Source organism: Oryx dammah, unplaced genomic scaffold (genome assembly GCF_014754425.2).
Source record: "Oryx dammah isolate SB20612 unplaced genomic scaffold, SCBI_Odam_1.1 HiC_scaffold_9, whole genome shotgun sequence".
NCBI classification, from domain to species: Eukaryota; Metazoa; Chordata; class Mammalia; order Artiodactyla; family Bovidae; genus Oryx; species Oryx dammah.
The window spans coordinates 42,705,502-42,711,501 of NW_024070193.1; the positions used below are offsets into that span (position 1 = coordinate 42,705,502).

At 38.9% G+C, this 6,000-nt stretch overlaps 1 protein-coding gene across 1 annotated transcript in view; it reads right to left on the reverse strand.

Annotated features, from left to right (window-relative positions):
• The window catches only part of RAD18 (RAD18 E3 ubiquitin protein ligase), a 112,882-nt gene that overhangs the window by 60,437 nt on the left and 46,445 nt on the right, over nucleotides 1-6,000 (reverse strand). The window lies entirely within an intron of this gene.

The window sequence follows — 6,000 nt, forward strand, 5'->3', positions numbered from 1 at the left end:
CACTTGAAAATATACATATACTCTCTCTTTTTTGGACTTTCTTCCCATTTAGGTCACCACAGGTCATTAAGTAGACTTCCTTGTGGTATACAGCAGGTTCTCAATAGTTGCCTATTTAATACATAGTGTTAATAGCACATATATGTCAATCCCAATCTCCCAATTCTCCCCACCCCCCTATCCCTCTTGGTATCCACATATTCGGTCTTTACAGCTGTGTTTCTATTTCTGCTTTGCAAATAAGATCATCTATTATCATTTTTCTAGATTCAACACAGATAATATAAGATTAAAATACATTACTTATGATTGACGTTAACATATAGTGACTTTACTGTTGTTTATAAGTGAGTTAAAATATTTTTGAAATTTCCTGGTTTTAATTTTTCTTAGACCCATGTGTTATTTGGAATTATTTAGTCTCCAAATTATCTGGTGATTTTACAGAGGGCTTTGTTACTGATTTCTAATTTGATTTCATCCTGTGGCAGAGAACAGACTCTTTATACTGAACGAATTCACAAGGTGAACCTTCTGCACATCCCCAGGGCTCGCTCTCTCTGTGCTACTTTCTCCTCTCCACATTCTGTCTTGCAAACTTTAGCTCCATCAGCTTCCCTGGTCTTTCTTTCTCCTTAACTCAAGAGCCCACCAGGCTCTGCCTGGGAACCCCTGCTCTCAGCCTAGAAACTGTTATAGTGCTTGTCTCAATTTTTCATATCTCAGAGATTCCTGTCCTTTGTTATCATTGTTTCTAACATCTTGAAAACTATTTCATGTGTTTTGCCCATTTAGGAGTGGTTGTTTTGGGGGGAGGGTGGAGAGGGATATATACCAATTATTCTGTCCTGGCCAGAAGCAGAACCCCCTAAACTCTAATCTGTAATATGATACACATTGACAACTATAACCCACATAAACAAAAGTTCTTTGGTGCACTACACAAATTTTAAGAGTGCACAAAGGCTTAGAGAACTGAGAGAACTGTTGCTCTAAACTTTGCAGTGTCCCAGGGCTTAGTTTTAGGCTTTGTTCCCCATAGCACTCTCCTCCCGGGTAATTTAAGTATACAATTTTAAATCACTCATCTTTTTAGTTAGGTAGATTGATCCATTCATACCTAATTCTCTTTTCCACTTAAACATCCACTAGAAACCCAAATTTAACATAGCAAAATAGGAATTCTGATGCCTTTCCCTATCCACAATCCTTGCCCTGGTCTCCATCTCAGTAAATGGCATCAGCATTTCTCCGGCTGCTTGAACCAAAAATGTAGGGGTTGTTCCTGATTCCTTTTAGTCACAGGAGTATGATAAATTCATCAGCAAGTACTACTGGCTCTACTTCAAAAGTTTATCTTGAATTGTCAGTTTTAGTTCTATGACCACTCTAGAAATGCCACATCGCTGGCCTAATTTACTACAACAGCCTCACTTCCTACAGGTCTCTCACCTACTTAAGGGAATCTTCCTGGACCAGCAGCTTCATCACTTTCTACCCCTACCTGAAGTCACTTCATAGCACATAAGACGAATCTGACACATTTTATTCACTTGTTTACTGTCTGACTATTCCCAATATAATGTAAGCTCTGCTTGAGCTGAGACATTACCTGCTTTTTGAATGTTATATTCCTAGTATCTAGAATATTGTCTGGGATACAGTCACTGGTAACCAATAAATATTACTTGAGTGAAGAGCTGTCAGATTGGTTTTCTGTTTCTTGCCATCTTACAATTTATTCTCTATTCAGCAGACATCATCTTTTCAAATGTAGATAAAATCGTATTACTTGTCTTTCTAAACTCTCCAATGACTTCCCACTGCAGTAAGAATAAAACCCAAAATATACTCCTAAAAGGTCTTATGGGTCTGGCCCCACCTCCCTATACACCACTCTTCCCCTCCCCTTTACTCCCTACACTCTATTCACACTCACCTACACTGTGTTTGCTTCAGGGCCTCTGCCTTTGATGTCCTCTCTGCCTGGAATACTATTTCTCCAGCTCTGTGAAGCATTACTTTTATTTTAAGGTAACAATTCACCTTTTAATTGTTACCTCATTTCAAAGGTCAACTCCTTAAGAAAAGCCTTTTCCTGATGACATTATCTAACGTCTCCATAATTTCTATCAAATTACTCCATTTTATTTTTTTATAGCTTGCCAGGGCAGGAGAGGTGGGTTGGATCCCTGGGTTGGGAAGATCTCCTGGAGTAGGAAAAGGCAATCCACTCCAGTATTCTTGCCTGGAAACTCCATGGACAGAGGAGCTCAGTGGGCAACAGTCCAAGGGGTTGCAAAGTCAGACATGACTAAGCGTGCACACATATACACATCAAATGTCAACTCTTTAAGGAAAGCCTTTTCCTGATGATATTATCTAATGGCCTCATCAGTTCAGTTCAGTCGCTCAGTCGTGTCCGACTCTTTGCGACCCCGTGAACTGTAGCACACCAGGCCTCCCTGTCCATCACCAACTCCCGGAGTTTACCCAAACTCATGTCCTCATAATTCTTATCAAATTACTGTTTTAATTTCTTTAGAACATCTGCCATCTAAAATTGTAGTATTTGCTGATTTATTGTTTTTAATCTGTCTGCTATTAGAATATGGCAAGAGGTCTTATCTCTATGACAAGAGGTCTTGTCGCTGCTCTATACTCAGTACATAGAACAGCAGCTGACACATGGCAGATGCTCAATAAACATTTAGTGAATTAATGAACAACCTAATAAAAAAATAAAAGAAGAAACAGAGCTAACATGTCTTGCCTACTTAACAAGATTAAGCTTGTACTCTCAGGAAAAGTTTCAGGAGATAATCCCATGTTCATTAGAAGTTAGTTTTTCTTTTCTTGGCAAAGTATAAGACTATCTATTACCAAGGTAAAGACCATGAAGATTCCCAAAATATGTCTGTAAATGGCAGTTAGGCAATTAGAGTAATTCTCTGTCAGGCTAAGATTCCACCTCTGAGCAATTCAGTCTTAACTAAGAAGCAATTCAGTCTTAACTAAGAAGACTTATCAAAAGCATTTGCAATCTGAAATCCATAGGTAACTCAATAAACTCATTTCATTCAATCCCATATCAAATATACTTTCTACAGATCTGCAACTAAGGCTCAAAATGATTTCACTATTTCTCTCCTCGTCTAAAAGAGGAAGTCATGAGTACAAATCTATCCCAAAGAGTGCTAAAGAAAATAAGATAAACACCATCACAAAACCACCAAAGTTACTCATTCATAAAATTAAGCTTTTTAAAAGCACTATAACCTGAAACAGAAGCTTAGTCCCTCAAAAAGAAGTTCCCAACACACAAATTATTTACTCAGATACAAAGCACAGCACAGGCAAAGGGCTTCAAGTTGAGTATCTGGTGAGTGTGGGTTTAATTTCCAGTCCTGCTTTTTACTAATAGTTATGTGGGCACTTTATCTAAGCCAAACAATAAATCAAGAGTAAAAGTAATATTTCCAATTATGTACAGATGCAATAATCGCTTTCCCGGAGAGTCTCCTGGAAAATGTATCCCACCAAAACAAGAAGAAAGAAGAAATGGATTTGGATCCTGAAATAAGTCAGCTGCCATAGGAGGGAAGCTAGAATATCCAGAAGACTGGTGGCAGGGAACTCCAGAGCAGCCATGAAGGAGGCCCAGAGAGAGCAGCCACAGTGGACTGGAAAAGAGCTGGGGCTGCTGCAGGCAAGAGGCTCCTGAGAGAAAAGAGCCTTGATGAACTATCTATAAGGTTCACTGTAAAGTGACTCACATTTCTGATGGAAAGTTTAGAGATAAATTAATATCATATAAATAGAAAACTAAGCACATGAAATGATTAATTATAGGACAAACAGAACGTTTTCCTGAAAGGAATTACAAGTGTAGGGACGGAAAAAATAATTTTCCCTTTAATGCTCTCAGTTCTTAGCTGGGGCATTATAACAAAAAACAGATTTATATAAGAAAAACAAAACAGATGCTTATTAACATGTATACCTCATGTGTTTATGGAAGACAACCAGAGAAAAACTCTTAAGCCACCAGAGGTGATTTACAACACAAGCTTAAATATCATCTTCAGCTAGATTAACAAAAAAAAAAAAAGAAAGGTGTTGGGGAGGCCAGTTATGGGGAGATGGACAGGAAAAACACAGTAACCAAGAGTAAAATCTGTTATGCTGATTTAAGTTCAAGCCTTCTCCATCAACAGGAAACTAACTTACTTCTAGAGATAGAGAGGGGAGGAGAGACAGACACCTCTGTGCTGTGTTGTGCTTAGTCACTTTAGTTGTGTCTGACTCTGTGCAACCCCATGGATTGTAAGTGCCCGCAGGATCCTCCATCCGTGGGGATTCTCCAGGCAAGAATACTGAAGTGGGTTGCCATGCTCTCCTCTAGGCGATCTTCCCAACCCTGGGATCAAACTCAGGTTGCCTGCACTGCAGGTGGATTTTTCACCATCTGAGGCAAATGGAGGGGAGGCAGAGACCTTTTCTTTCTGCTGCTTCTCAAATGCTTCTCCTCAAAGAAATATGCCACAGTGACATATTCTTGGGAAGTGGCATATTCTGCTACCCTTCATAACCACAGTATGTATGCTGCCTGGTTCAAACTGTATACCAATCTTATAAAAAAATTAGGACAATATTCAGAGATTGAGAGGAAAGCGAAGAATCATGATTTAAAATGGAGCTAAATTTTCATTTTTCGATTTAGGACTTCAATCAGTTGTTAACATGGCAAACTGAAAAATTCTCCAAGAAACAACAGAAAGAACAATCATTTATAAAACTGAAGGTAAATATTAAAACAAAATTCCACAGTTTTGACAGTTGTTAGTTCAAGGAAATGGAAATGGAAACAGGTTGGTGGTGGAGGAGGCAGATTTTTTTATATAAGCCTAATAGAAATGTGATCTAAGAAAAGTTTATTAAAACATTAACAAAAATGTTTAAAAAAAAAAGAGCTATCAATGGCATATTTACATTCTGATACTAAATGAAACTGTGACTAAAACTATAATGATAATAAGCACTTGAGCTTTAGTAAGTGTCCCCAAAGGTTTGTTGTTTTTTTTTTTTTTTTATTAAAGTAGAAACTGTGGAAAATTCTGAAAGAGATGGGAATACCAGATCACCTGACCTGCCTCTTGAGAAACCTATATGCAGGTCAGGAAGCAACAGTTAGAACTGGACATGGAACAATAGACTGGTTCCAAATAGGAAAAGGAGTACATCAAGCCTGTATATTGTCACCTTGCTTATTTAACTTCTATGCAGAGTACATCATGAGAAACCCTGGGCTAGAAGAAGCACAAGCTGGAATCAAGACTGCCAGGAGAAATATCAATAACCTCAGATATGCAGATGACACCACCCTTATGGCAGAAAGTGAAGAGGAACTAAAAAGCCTCTTGATGAAAGTGGAAGAAGAGAGTGAAAAAGTTGGTTTAAAGCTCAACATTCAGAAAACAAAGATCATGGCATCTGGTCCCATCACTTCATGGCAAATAGATGCGGAAACAGTGGAAACAGTGTCAGACTTTATTTTGGGGGGCTCCAAAATCACTGCAGATGGTGACTGCAGCCGTGAAATTAAAAGACGCTTACTCCTTGGAAGAAAAGTTATGACCAACCTAGATAGCATATTCAAAAGCAGAGATATTACTTTGCCAACAAAGGTCCATCTAGTCAAGGCTATGGTTTTTCCCGTGGTCATGTATGCATGTGAGAGTTGGACTACGAAGAAGGCTGAGAGCCGAAGAATTGATGCTTTTGAACTGTGGTGTTGGAGAAGACTCTTGAGAGTCCCTTGGACTGCAAGGAGATCCAACCAGTCCGTTCTAAAGGAGATTAGCCCTGGGATTTCTTTGGAAGGACTGATGCTAAAGCTGAAACTCCAATACTATGGTCACCTCATGCAAAGAGTTGACTCATTGGAAAAGACTCTGATGCTGGGAGGAATTAGGGGCAGGAGGAGAAGGGGACGACAGA